This window comes from Equus quagga, chromosome 3 (genome assembly GCF_021613505.1).
Source record: "Equus quagga isolate Etosha38 chromosome 3, UCLA_HA_Equagga_1.0, whole genome shotgun sequence".
NCBI classification, from domain to species: Eukaryota; Metazoa; Chordata; class Mammalia; order Perissodactyla; family Equidae; genus Equus; species Equus quagga.
This window is the reverse complement of record NC_060269.1, coordinates 47,745,570-47,759,892: the sequence shown is the minus strand read 5'-3', so window position 1 is coordinate 47,759,892 and position 14,323 is coordinate 47,745,570. Positions and strand designations below refer to the sequence as shown.

Below are 14,323 nucleotides of genomic sequence, written 5' to 3'. Positions count from 1 at the left end.
AAAAAAAAAAAAAAGAAAGACAATAAGGAGAATTGCCTTAGAACATTACTGTTTGTGGGAATGAATGGTCATTCTGAGAAGACAGTGATATTGTTTGCAAAAATCACACCTGGTTTTACCTAACAGTTGGTCTGATTTTACACTAGATGATAAAACTATAACTTACTGGTTTCCTCTTAAGTCTTATAAGCAGATATTAAAATAGTTCTGTTTTCTTTTTATGAAGAAAACGATAGCTTTAACTTTACTTGTGAAAGCTACTTTGGGAAGGTGTTTTAATATATATTTAATACTTTTTCTAAGTGAGAATGACATGTAAGACAACATTTTAAAAAATGCAAAGTGTTCATTTCAGTGCATTTGAAGGATTTTTTCACCTATATGAACCGAAATTAGAATCATTGGTAATAAATATTATCCCATTGAAGTACATATTATTTTTTCCTTGATGCTTTGATGCATAAAAATGCATAAAATCATGCATATTCATATGATGAAATACTCATTAACTTGAAACATAGTCTGTAGACTAAAGGACACTTTTTAAGAATTTTAGAAGCTGATTGCTTTTAAATTATGTTACATAAAGAGGTATACCAAATGAATGCAAGCTTAATTCAGTCTTAATTCCAAATATAAAGAATATGCCTCTATAAGTTTTGCTAGTTTAGAATTTTAAGACTATTTTTGAAGAAACAATGAACTAGAACTTGAAAAAAAATAAGGTCTAAATTACACTATTGTTAACAGAATATGCAATTGAATATGTAATTGAAACATAATTTTAAGTAGAAAACTTTGCCTTACTCATTTTGTAATTATTAAGATGGTATATGCATTATAAACATACAGGCATATAAATGTACAAATTAACATAAGTTTATGTAAATTGTATTCTATAAAAATTCAGTATTTTATGCACCACAAAAGGAATGGCCACAATTGCATTCTTTTGGCATATCTTAAATGTGAGCACATTAATGTTTCTTGTAGATTATCTTTCTATGCTTAAATAATGAAATAATGAAAATCTATTCCTGAAAATATCCTGCAACTCATACAGCAGATCCCAAGCTATCAGAACACAAGCTGTTACTTGGGAAACAGTACTCTCTTTCTATAAAACATAAGGGCTGAAGATTGGGAGAACACAGAATGCTTTTGTCTTGTCTTTGAGCTGAAAAGACATCATTCCATGTGACTACTACAAAACAGTGCATATTAAATATTCAACAAATGCTGAGTATTGCATGATTAATAGTGAAAATATTTCTGTAAGCTATTTACATGGAATATCATCTTTCTATGTACATATTGTAGGTATAGTGAGATATGATTTAAAATGAAAGCTAAAAAATTTAATACATCTGGTTTTTATGTATCTAAACTTCAAAATTTTATGAATGAGAATTACAAAATTTTAATTTCTTTACTATAAAAATAAAGAAACAAAAGTTTCAGATATTAAATGATATGTCAGAAACAGTCAGCTAGTTAAGGACAGGCCTAGAACTTGAAATCAAATTTCCTATTCATTTTGCGATTGCTCAAGCTTTTCACATTTCTTACTGCTCTTTGGAGCTGTAAACTACTTCATCAAATTACTTCTCTTCTTTGCTTCACTCTCACTTACTCCCCACTCTCCTCCAAACTTTCATTACTGTTGTGAATTTCAGTTTTTTAGACTTTCTTATTGACTGTTGTTTTTTAATATTGGTTTTGAAATTGCACTCTAGAATGTCATGGAACATGGCAAAATAGGGAGCTCCAGGAAAGGGCCCCTCCACTGAAACAACTACTGAGCTGACAAGAATTGTTAAAATTGACTATCTCAGAACTCTGGATTGTAGTTGAACAATTGTAGTATCCAGGGGAGTGCTTGACAAATAAAGAGGCTGGTAAAGTTTGATGAATTTTGGCATTTGTCATTTCACTTAGAAGTTACTATCCCTACTGCCCAGCCCCACAGCAAGGGGCTGTTGAGATGGCAGCACATTCATGATGTGGTTCACAAGTGTCAGGGTAGAGGAGAAAGACTTTATCCTGTAGAGATCAAGGTTACATATTGATTTGCCTTTGATTTGCTGGGGGACTTCTGCAGAGGTTAGTTCAAATGGCTTCTTAGGTAGCACTTGTAAAAAATAAAACAAATAATTCTGCTTATAAGATAAACAGAAACCAAAGAGCAAAATGGCGTAAGTCCTTCCTTATCAGTAACTACTTTAAATGTTAAGTGGACTAAACTCTCAAATCAAAGGCAGGGATTGGCAGAATGGATTAAAAAACTTGACCAACGCTGTTGTCAATAAGAGATTCACTTTATCTTCAAAAACACAAATTAAGTTGAAAGTGAAAAGATGTTCCATGAAAATAATGGCCAAAAGAGAGCTAGAATGGCTATACTATTGGACAAAATAGACTTTATGTCAAAATGTGTTGTAAGAGATAAAGAAGGGCATTATATACTGCTAATTGTGTCAATTCATTAAGAAAATATAACAATTGTGAATATATATCTATATATATATACACCAAAAACCCCAAGATATGTGAAGCAAACATTGACAAAATTGAAGAAAGAAATGGTTATACAATATATATCTACAGAATTGTTGAAGACTATATAATAATACAATTGAAGACATATTAGTCTCAATGGAATGAACTTAGACATCAATAAAAGAAGGAAAAGTGTAAATTCACAAATACAAGGAAATTTAACAGTACACTCTTAAACAACAAATGGGTTAAAGAAGGAATCACTAAGGAAATTAAAAAATGTTAGCTCAGAGACAATCTTCTATGCCAAAAAAAAAAAAAACCACAAAACCACCTCAATGTAGAATTATCATATGACCCAGGAATTTTGCTCATAGGTATATACCCCAAAGAACTGAAAACAGGTACTCAAATAAATGCTTGTTCATGAATGTTTATAGAAACACTATTCACAATAACCAAATGATAGTAACAACCCAAATGTCCATCTATGATGAATTGATAAAGGAATTGTATGTCCACATAATAAAATATCATTCAGGCTTAAAAAGGAATGGAATACTGATACACGTTACAAATTGGATGACTCTCAAAAACACTGTGATGAGTGAAATATGCCAGACCAATAAAGGTCACATATTGAATGATTTCTTTTATATGAAATATCCAGAATAGGCAAATCTATAGAGACAGAAAGCTGATTAGGGGTTGCTAGGGGATGAGGAAATGCAGGGTGTCCTTCTGGGGTGATAAAAATTTTGAAACTAGAGACATGTGGCGATTGTACAACATTATGAATACACTAAGTGCATTGAATTGTGCACTTGAAAATCATTAGTTGTATGTTACGTGACTTTCATTTCATTAAAAAAAATAAGCTGCTGTTGAATAGAACTACAATGTAAGTTACATGTGTAATTTTAGATTTTTTAGTATTCACATGAAATATGTAAAAGAGAACAGATGAGATTTAATTTAAAATGTTTTCCTTAAACCAATATCAAAACTTATTATTTTAATATATACTAAATTTAGTGATTGTTATTAAGATCTTTTATGGTTTTGTATTATCTATAATGTCGTATGAATTTGGAATTCACAGCATATCAGAACCCAGACTAGCCACATTTCAAATGCTCATTGATCACATGTGCCTATTGTTTACTGTCCTGGAGTGTGCCACATTAGAAACTAAAAGACTTTTACGTGATAATTAAAGAAAAGTCACCTTCTTATGAAGAAAAAAGTAGTTTACTCTTATTAAGTTTATTCTGTATAGAGTTCATTTTATATGGAAAAAAGAAAGATTGTTCTCCTATTCCAAGAAAGTGAAGAAGACTTTCTCAAGCAAGTATTTCTTTTTTCTACTCAAAATAGTTGCTCCTTGTTTCCCTAGTCTTAACTTAAAAAATACTACAAAGGATGTAGTATGAACAGAATATATATAGCTGTGTGTGGTGGCGTAAATGCTTTCCAAGAAAACCCAATGCTGCATGAAATGAAGTAGTTCATGACTTCAAGTAATTTATTTTGGAATTAACTAACCACAATAAGGCTAATAAAATCAGTAAGAAAAAGTCAGTTATTATTTGCAAGTGATGTAATTGCATATTTAGAAAATCTAAAAATCTCAGTTAAAAACCATTATAACTGAGAAGGCTGTTAGGATCAAGAGACATACGGAAGTAGTACTATTCCTGATTCCAGCATAAACATTTAGAAAATTCAATAAGAGAAAGATGCCATTCACTGTATCAACAATATAATTAAATACTTCCTATTAACTTATCCATAGAAATATATCAACTAAGAAAAAATCCTATAGAATTGCAAGTATTATAAAAATATTGCAAGTATTATAAAAAATATTTCTGTTAATGAGAAACCATAACATTTTTGAAAGATGTGGTGAAATAAAATGCCAACAAAGCAATGTATAAGAAATCCAAATACTCAGAGATCCTTATGATGTGAGGAAGCCCGAGACCAATGTGGAGGGAGAATGGTTCTGTGGAAGAGTACTGAGGTGACACACATGTCTCTGTCAACATGTGAGCGAAGATTTTTTGGACCTTCCAGTCTAGCACATTTACTGCAGAATGCAATAAAGTCAATGTCGTGGAATAGAATAATGGCATAGTTGAATTGATGCTGCAATACTAACCTGCAGAATAAAGAGTGGATATACCATTTGTCTTCTTGAGCCACTAAGTTTTAAGGCAGTTTGTTATGCAAAAAACAATTAGTTAAGGGGCTGGCCAGGAGCACAGCGATTAAGTTCCCACGTTCCACTTCTGTGGCCCAGGGTTCACCAGTTCGGATCCCAGATGCGGACGTAGCAGCACTTGGCAAGCCATGCTGTGGCAGACATCCCACAGATAAAGTAGAGGAAGATAGGCACAGATATTAGCTCAGGGCCAGTCTTCCTCAGCAAAAAGAGGAGGATTGGCAGCAGATGTTAGCTCAGGGCTAATCTTCGTCAGGAAAAAAGAAAAAATATAATTAGTTAAAACAATTATTATAAGAAAAGGTTTAATTAATTAACAGTGCATTCCAATACCAATCCAAATGTGATTACTTATTTTTAATAAGGTTAAAACTGGGTATAGAATTTTCAGAAAGACACACTTCTCCCATGCCACTTTCTTCCTTTCTGTTTGTGTGGCATGTTAAGACTGGTTAACAGGCTGGATGAAGACTGGATGAAGAGGTGGTTTTGCAGATGGAGAACAGAGAAAGTGAAGAGAAAAGGATCCTAGGTTTCTGGTGATATTGTCAAGCCACCAATTCTAGACTATTTCTCCTAAATGCCTGGGAGTACATAAAATCTTTTGTGTTTCCACTATTATAGCTGGACCTAATTCATATTATTAAAGTGATATTAAAATTTCAGTGGTTATGAAAACAATATGCATTCTTATACTCTTAGCTCCAATCTAGGGGAAATTTAATGTGAAATGGTTCCCGAAGACAAAGGGTAAAAAATGAACTAATGGAAAATATTAAATACGTTTTAATCACAAGCTGGAAATCTTTGTGTAAGAAGCACACCAATGGAATAAACATTGAAGCATATTTGATGAATTGAATATTATTATATATGACTCCAGACATAAACTGCCATAAAAATTATTTGTGATGTCTATGGCAGGTAAATAAATGTTAAACATTGTATCAAATTATCATGGATATAATACAAATTGTGTAACCATTATCATGTCATTATGCATTTAGTTTGTTTCAAATCTTTCATTATTATAAGTAATTATAAAAATCCAAATAATTGTTTTATTATTATGATATAATACAAACAACATAAAAGTTCAAATTAAAGCATTGAGACAAATTTTATCTCTTTAATTGTCAAAGTGTGTGTGTGTGTATATGTGGTGTGTTGTTTAATGATAATACATAATGCTGGCAGGGGCCAGAGCAGCACAAATTCTTTGTCCAATTTCTTAGATTGAAAATTGATATCATGTCAAAAGTTCAAATTTCAAATATAAATGAAAATTTTAAATTTGTCACAAAACTTTCTTCGCATATTCTACTTCTAGGAATTTATCCTAAAAAATAATCAGTTTGCTAAAAAGAAGGTGTCTGTTGTACACAAGTTATAATTTATTTAGAATGTATTATAACAAACATGGAAATGACTAAGATATCAAAACTAAGAGACTGAGTAAACAAATTATAGGTATTTTATATCTATAGAATGTAATACAGTGCAATTATTAAAAAGAGGACAAAGAAACATGGGTGATGATATAAAAATATGCCTAACATATTGTTGAGAAAAAGGTTATAAGTCTACAGATACAACTTATCCTTGTATATTTTGTTATTGTATATATGGGCACTCTTATAATACCTTTATATATACGCACACACATCTAATCATAAACACATATTTAGTTTTCTTTTTCTGTTTTTTCTGTATTATAAAAATTCTGTATTAAGTATGTTTAATATAAAAAATTATTAAAATGTGAAAGCAATAACAGATTTTATATATATATATGTAATCTTTGTACAATTCGTTTTCGTTTGGTAAAATAACTTGACAATACATACCAAGAGTCTTAAAAAATATTTGTAATTTTGACTTTATAATTCTTTAGAAATTAAGTTATAAAATGAGAGAAAGTCTATAGTTATGAACTTGTACATTATTGTAATGTATTTATTACAGTAAAAAAGAATAATTCGATAAGTTATAACTACTCCTCACAATATGATCTAGTCATTTTTAAACTCAGATTATGAATAGATTTCAACATTTGTGCAAATTCTGATCATTACTAGGGCTAATATTCAGCTGGCATGGATGGATTGATCAGTGCCAATGAGATACTGGTTGTGAAATTTGTGTAGTACCCTCTTGGTTACAAGGATGGAAAATAAACATAAACATGTTTGAAATCCACAAACATCCATCCCTTCATTGAAACATAGCTCCAAAGAAATGTACCAAAATGCTTCTGATGTGTGTTAGTTTGTTCCCTAATTAGATTTTATGTTTCTCTCAAACTTTCTGTGATGTACTATTTTGCTGTGGATTTTTCTTTTATAAAACAGAAAGCAAAAAGAGCAAAATGGTGTCCTAAAGTGTTTCTGGTAACCCAAGTATTTAAGCAGAGAAAGAGAGGCTATTTTCACTTGATTCACATGACCTGGGGCTGGATTTAGCTGCCTCATTAGTTGATTTCCATAGTTACTCTCTCATAGAATGAAACTTTTGCTTTGACACTCTAATTCAGTTTGATTCCTGGACAGCATCTACACATTATTACCCTTTGTAGTGTTACACTTCACTGAACTGAATGATTTAATGTGTTTTTTTTTTTTAGTGCCAAAGAGGGATTTACGAACAGAAGACAGTAGAAAGCATAGAATTCCTTGAATGTTGCTATTTTCAGTCTTTCAGTGCCTCATATTTTTCAAGCCTTCATAATGCCACTATTAGTGTGTCACCTCAAACTTTTATTTAATCACTTGCAAATTTCCTGTATGACAAACTACTTGCTTTTCCAGATTTTTTTTCTCAGGGGAAATTTAGAAATATATCTGAAAATATAAACTTCATTATAATTCTTCCTCTAAATTTTTCCTTATTTAATAGAAATAAAAATAAAACATTTAAAATAAAAACAAACTCTAATATCTAAGGAAAGAGGCATAATTCATATCACTTGGGAAATTAATGTCTATACGACATCCTTGCCCTCTCAAATGAAGATCACAGAGAGAGAAAGATGAAAATAAAGCAAACAAAGGAGAAAAATTAAAGCTACTACTGCTTCACCTCAATTGATTTGAGGTAGCCCTTCATGAAGCAGATTAAATGAGTCTTAGTGGAAACCATAGTGAACCAAAAGCTAAGAAAAGGATTGAAGGGTTGAAGAAATGAGGAAATGTGTCTTGGAAGGGACAAAGAATAGCTTAGAATTGGGACAATATGCACACAAGATGGATAGGTGTCAAAACATTGATCTAAGTAGATTCAGAGCTCAGAATGTAATGTGACAAGCATGATGTATGACATTGCGTCAAGCGTCATGCTCTAGTCTAGCTAATTTCGATCTCAAAGCTCTGGGTACCTAATTACGTTCATTTTTAAACATATTATTTTCCTCCATTAACAAATATTTATGTAAAGAAAAGTTTTTGAGTTAAAATTTCATCTTTTAATTATCCTGGGTATAATAGTGGATTAAATTTTATAACATGCAATTGCGTTTTGATTACAAACTAACTGGAAGAGTACAATTAGGAATAATAAAGTGTAAATATTTGAGCTTTGATATAATATTATTTTATACTTTCTGGAATATAAGCTCTGTGAGGACAGGACCATCTCTATTTCAAAAACGTATTCCTCACATCAGAAGAGTACCCAGCCCACAGTATATGCTCAATAAATATTGTCAATAAAGAAAGGAAGTGATCATATTGGTTTATTATCTTATTTTCTCAATGAGTTAATGTTTATTCCCAATTTTCCCTAATTCTCTTAGGTTATTTTCCATGCATGTAATAAATGTTTATTAATAATTACACTACCAGGTGCAGTACTTTTTCAATAATCCCTATTTTTTTTGCACTTAATTATTTCGATACTTGTATTCTGCTGTACATTTGCTCCCCTTTCCCAATACTAGAACCAGTGTAGCATAATGATAACTAGTACACATCCCTGGAACTGGGGGTGGGGAGTGCTACATTCATATCCCGGGTCTACCACTTCTTAGCTGTAGGACCTTAGCAAGTTATGCAATTGCTCCCTGGTTCAGTTTCCCTAACTTTAAAATGAAATAATAATTCTAACTCATATGATTCTTGGTGATTAAATAAACAAAAACTAGTAAAGCATGAAAACAGTATGTAGCACATGGTAAGTACTCAAGGTACGTTAGCAATTTTCACTTGTGAAAATTACGTTTCACTGGAACCCTTTGCTCCTATATATTAATATCCAGCTTTTGCCTGCTTCCTTTTATTTTCTCTTCTTTAAGTTTTATGCTCTAAGTTTTCAAACTTTGTATCATCCTTGCTCCACTACTTATAACTGGACAACCTTGAAAAATTACTTAAGATCCAATACTTCATCAGTCAAATAGGGATAATAACAGTATTTGCTTCAATATTTACTTGAGAGTTCAATACTAAGGTAAAGAATTTAATAAAATATCTAATAGCGTTGTACACTACCCTTAGTGTTCAATAAATTTTAGCTATTAAAATTATGATGGTTGTTTTTAAAGTTATTCTTGTTTGCTAAAAATGGACTCTAGGTATGGATGAAAAGGTAATAATACCCTTCATATACCACAACTTATGGTTTATTTAGTTTTACTTCACTGTCATGTAGCAAAATTCTCTCCCATAATCCATAGATAATTTCAAAACATTCTCTAACCAATTCTCTTCGTTTCTTTCTCTTGACATTCCTTCTGTGTATTACCTTACATTTATCTAAATTAAATCTCATCCTGCATTGCTTTTTCCCATTTCTCACTTTTCATCACTCTCAAACTTTTCTCTACTTTCCACTGTTTGCAGTTTACTTTGAAAATATATCTGTAGCTCTGATAAGTGCATACTCTTCTTTCTGTTGATCAAATGCAGTGATAGAGCCCTCTCTGAATCCAACTTGACTCATTTAATTATAACATTCCTTTTCTATATTTTCAATGATTTACTTGTGTAATTTATATTATGAGTAGTAATAGGAATAATGATGAAAACAAAACCTGAAAGAATGTGGTCCTTAAAAACTACAAAGATTGGTCTACTGTTCTTTTGTCGCATTTCTCTGAGCCCGAATGTCTGAAAACAGGGCCACAGATTATTGCGAATATTCTATTTTCCTTGGTGAGAGAAAACTAAGAGAGCATATTTATAATTATTCCCTTCAATCCCATCCAGTATTCCCATCTTTAATTACTTTAATTGATTTCGATTAGGGCAGTTTGTGTAAATTTGGTCACTGGGATTTTTATATTCAAGTGTGTGGGATATATATACATACACACAGGCACATATATAATACATTAATTTATACTATAAATATCATATATACATATTATATATTACATATAATAACCATTATATATATTCCACATTCGCGTCCATCACAGACGTTTCTATCGATCAATCTTTTTATGAAAATTCAAATTTGCTTTATTTGTCATCCGATTGCTGTCTTCCTAGTTTCCCTTTTTTTTTAAAGATTGGCACCTGAGCTAACAACTGTTGCCAATCTTCTTTTTTTCCCTGCTTTTTCTCCCCCAATCCCCCCAGTAAATAGTTGTATATTTTTAGTTGTGGGTTCTTCTAGTTGTGGCATGTGGGACGCTGCCTCAACGTGGTCTAATGAGCGGTGCCATGTCTGCACCCAGGCTCTGAACCGGTGAAACCCTGGGCCGCTGAAGGCAGAGCGAGCAAACTTAACCACTCGGACATGGGGCCGGCCCCTGTCTTCCTAGTTTTGAGAAAGCGGAAGTCAAAGTGTACACCCTTTTAGTTCTCACATGGAAGCAACAGGGACCAGAGATCAATACTGACATAGTTGAAAATTTGTAGCTGTTTCTGTCCCATGACTCCCCAAGAGTACAAATCAGTCCATGAGGGAAAGGGTAAGATTTCCAAATGTATGATATGTAATAAGCACACATTAAATACATTATTATGTATTAATTAATACATTATAATTTTAAAACAAAGAAAAGCAATATATTACAAAGTTGTAGCTATTAATTTCAATCTTAGATTATATATTTTTGCCTTAGATGCAATACTTTGTTGATATTTTTCTTACTTTTCTTGACTCCTTCCCCTCCGTCTCTCTCTTACCATCTCTCTAGTTGTTTGTTTCTGTGTCTGGCTCTCTCTGTCTCTTTCTGGCTCTTCCTGACTCTCTGTCTCTATCTCTGTCTCTCTATCTCCCCACCCCTCCTTCTATTCTTTCTTTATTACTTGGAAATGTATGTTAATTAATGTTGTAAATGGCTGAATATTCCTCAAACAAATATTTTCTGTGGTTTCAGATGAGCATTTTGTACTTTAGTGATCAAAATTGTGTGTCAGGTACATATAAATCCCCTAAACGTAGGCTGATCTTTCACATTATTTTAATTTAAAGGCAATATTTAGCATTTATAAAATTATATTTTACATGAAGAGAAGGGAATTCCATTCAGGAATAAAAATATTACCATCTTAATATATTTTAAGACAAGTAAAAATATTTTTTAAATGCTTAATGTTGAAATAAGTTAATATGTGAAAATAAAAAGTAAGCAGTTATGTATGGTTATGAATATTCTTGGAAAACCTGAAAATAACCTTAGAAACTACACTCATCCTGAGGAAAGCAAATGCTTTTATATATACATTTTATATATATGATTTTTATATACACATTTTATATATACATTTATATTTATTATTTCTATTTATATACATTTTTTCAAATACAGTTCTGAATAATTGCAAGTTTGTTTAAGCAAATAAAATGTCACACCATAAGGTTAGAATTACTTGCAGTGGTCATGTTTGGTAATTTAATAATACTAATAACTTCTATTTATGGAATGGTTACTGAACATTTTAAATGAATTAATTCTGACGAGGTGTCTATGATATAGCTATTCCCAATACCCACACTTTCCAGATGAGAAAACTAAGGTCCTATACTAGAAAGTTCTAGGGTTTACATTCAAATTCAGAATTACCCCAGGAACCAGTTTACATTTATCCACTGTGATTTGTTACCTAAACTTGTATCACACAAATTAGTTTATTTTGGTAATATGCCACATAGCAAGGTAGTATCACATGTATAATAAAATATTGCATGTTGACGTCTAAAATTTCCTTTGCAATTGTCCCTTCTTCCAGAAAATATGAAATTTATCATTTATATAAAATATGTATTAACAATTTTTAAAGATTTTCTACCAGTCAGCATTTCATTAACATAAATTACATCATGTTTCCAGGTTTGAGTTTTTAAAAATTTTCCTTGAAAGCACATTTATATAAGTATTTTGTTAACAATATTTTAAAATCTGATTATACGACATTCCTTCAGGGCAAAAGTTATGTTTTTTTCTTATCTCACTAGAATTTTAATATTTGTACTTCTGAGGAAATTACAACATCCAAGTTTATGCTTTCATGATAAGACAGTAAATCCCTGCTTCTTAAAACTACCAAATTAGAATTTTGATAAATAACAAATTATGGATTATATAAAAATACATTCTATTTAACTGTGCTAATTACAGAGCTTTGCCTTTATGAGCATAAGAGGAATTAGTTAATGATCTCAGTGTATTCCTGGGTTGCTATTTTAACAAAATGGTGAGCTTAATGTCTGAATTATCTAATATTAAACTGATAATTAAACAGTACTTGGGAATTGTTGTGTTCTGTGTGTTCATTTGTATTACTGTTTCCAAAATAGATGAAATACTATCAAATACGCATTGGAGGACATGATGTGACACTCTTTATAGACCAAATTAAAAAATAAAATAAAACCTGCATGGGTTTATCAAATTTCCATGGAGGGAGTAATACTGACAAAATATTTCTGCATAACTTAAACTGCTTATGCTATTGTTTTATTGATAATGAGCAATTAAGAAATCATTTATCAATTGGCATATTTTTAACTTTTTTATTGAAGTGACTAGAAGCATGTCTATTTAGAGTTATATCTATTTGGTGAATTGAAATGTTGATAAAGTATACTGCTTTATGGATAATCTTGTCTTTTTGCCTTTAAATCTATTTGTATGATATCAATCTTGTAACAGATATCTCAACTGAATCAAAACAGAGATTATAAAGCAGAACTCAGATACTGAGGCATAAGACCCCTGCATGAGAGAGAGGGGCTCTTTCTCCTGTAGACTCCCAACAGGAGAGCAGCAACACTGGGTGCTAAAATTCAGAAGAGTTCTCCTAGGGACAAGATTTATATGCGTCCTAGGGCTGGCCTGGTGGTGAAGTGGTTAAGTTTCCATGTTGTCCTTTGGTGGCCCAGGGCTTCACAGGTTCGGATCCTGGGTATGGACTTAGGACTGCTCATCAAGCCATGCTGTGGCAGCATCCAACATAAAATAGAGGAAGATTGGCACAGATATTAGCTCAGCAACAATCTCCCTCAAGCAAAAGAAGGAAGACTGGCAACAGATGTTAGTTCAGGGCCAATCTTCCTCACCAAAAAAAAAAGAGAGAGAGAGAAAGAGATTTGTATGCATCCCTCTGTTAAACAGAATGGGACACATCTTGACTGAGAAGTTTCTTTGTCAAAGTTAATAGTTCCCTTTGTGCCTTCTGCATATTGATTACTTTTGTTACATTTTTCCTGATAAACTGCTAAATTGCAGACCTAATCTCCTAATCTCCTTCGTCATTAACTGCCTTTTAATATATGATACCCAATCGAGCAAGCCTAGCAGGGAGCCCCTTGGCATGGTGCCATACCATACAACATGCCCATACAACAGCAGTGCCATGCCCTCAGTGCAGCTTCAGACAGTCCAAAATATGCTGCTGGACCATGCCACTCTGGCTGTTGAGTCTTGGAGCAATTTTATCTTTTTCTAAGAAGAGATGCAAATATAAAAGGGAATGGATCATTTCTTATTTTAGTATTACTTACATCAAAGGCTAGGACAGCAATGGAGAAAAGAAGTCAATGGGTAACAAGATTCTCCGTGAGAGATTTTCCCTGTTGCCTTGTATTCTGCACATTCCTTCCATTGAATCAGCTGTACAAAGTCTTTTCATTTTATTCTTTCCTCATTTCTATTCTTTCTCACTGTTTTCTTCCCAAAGAAATTCCTTTTTATTACAATGTAAATGTTGTAAAACTATAAGCTTACATTCCTGCCAAAATACATATTTGCATTAAAAAATTTCTATTAATAGTGAAAACGTATAGAGTACTTTTCTTTTACATTGAACTTTTACTTCTCTTTAGTTGTATACTAAATAGTACCACACCAAAATAAAGTCAGTCTTGTTGACAATTTTATATGTAGTACAGTATTTCATAATATCTTAAACTTAATTCTAAATGAAATGGATTATAAAGCTTAAAATACTATGGCTTTTTCTTTTGACAATTTATAAATGTACATTGTAATACTTTGCTAATTTTACATAATTTTCAAAAGGAATTATAAATCTTCTTTATGAATTTAAAGTAAATATAAAATGTATTCTCAAAAATAATCATTTAAAATATAAACAAATGTTATCTGATAAAATAAATTATGTACTTTATATAACAAATTAATAATACAAA

The 14,323-nt window shown here is 31.6% G+C and overlaps 1 protein-coding gene across 1 annotated transcript in view; it reads left to right on the top strand.

Moving 5' to 3' along the window:
- FSTL5 (follistatin like 5) overlaps window positions 1–14,323 on the top strand; it is a 710,646-nt gene that overhangs the window by 452,054 nt on the left and 244,269 nt on the right. The gene's annotated exons all lie outside the window — the stretch shown is intronic.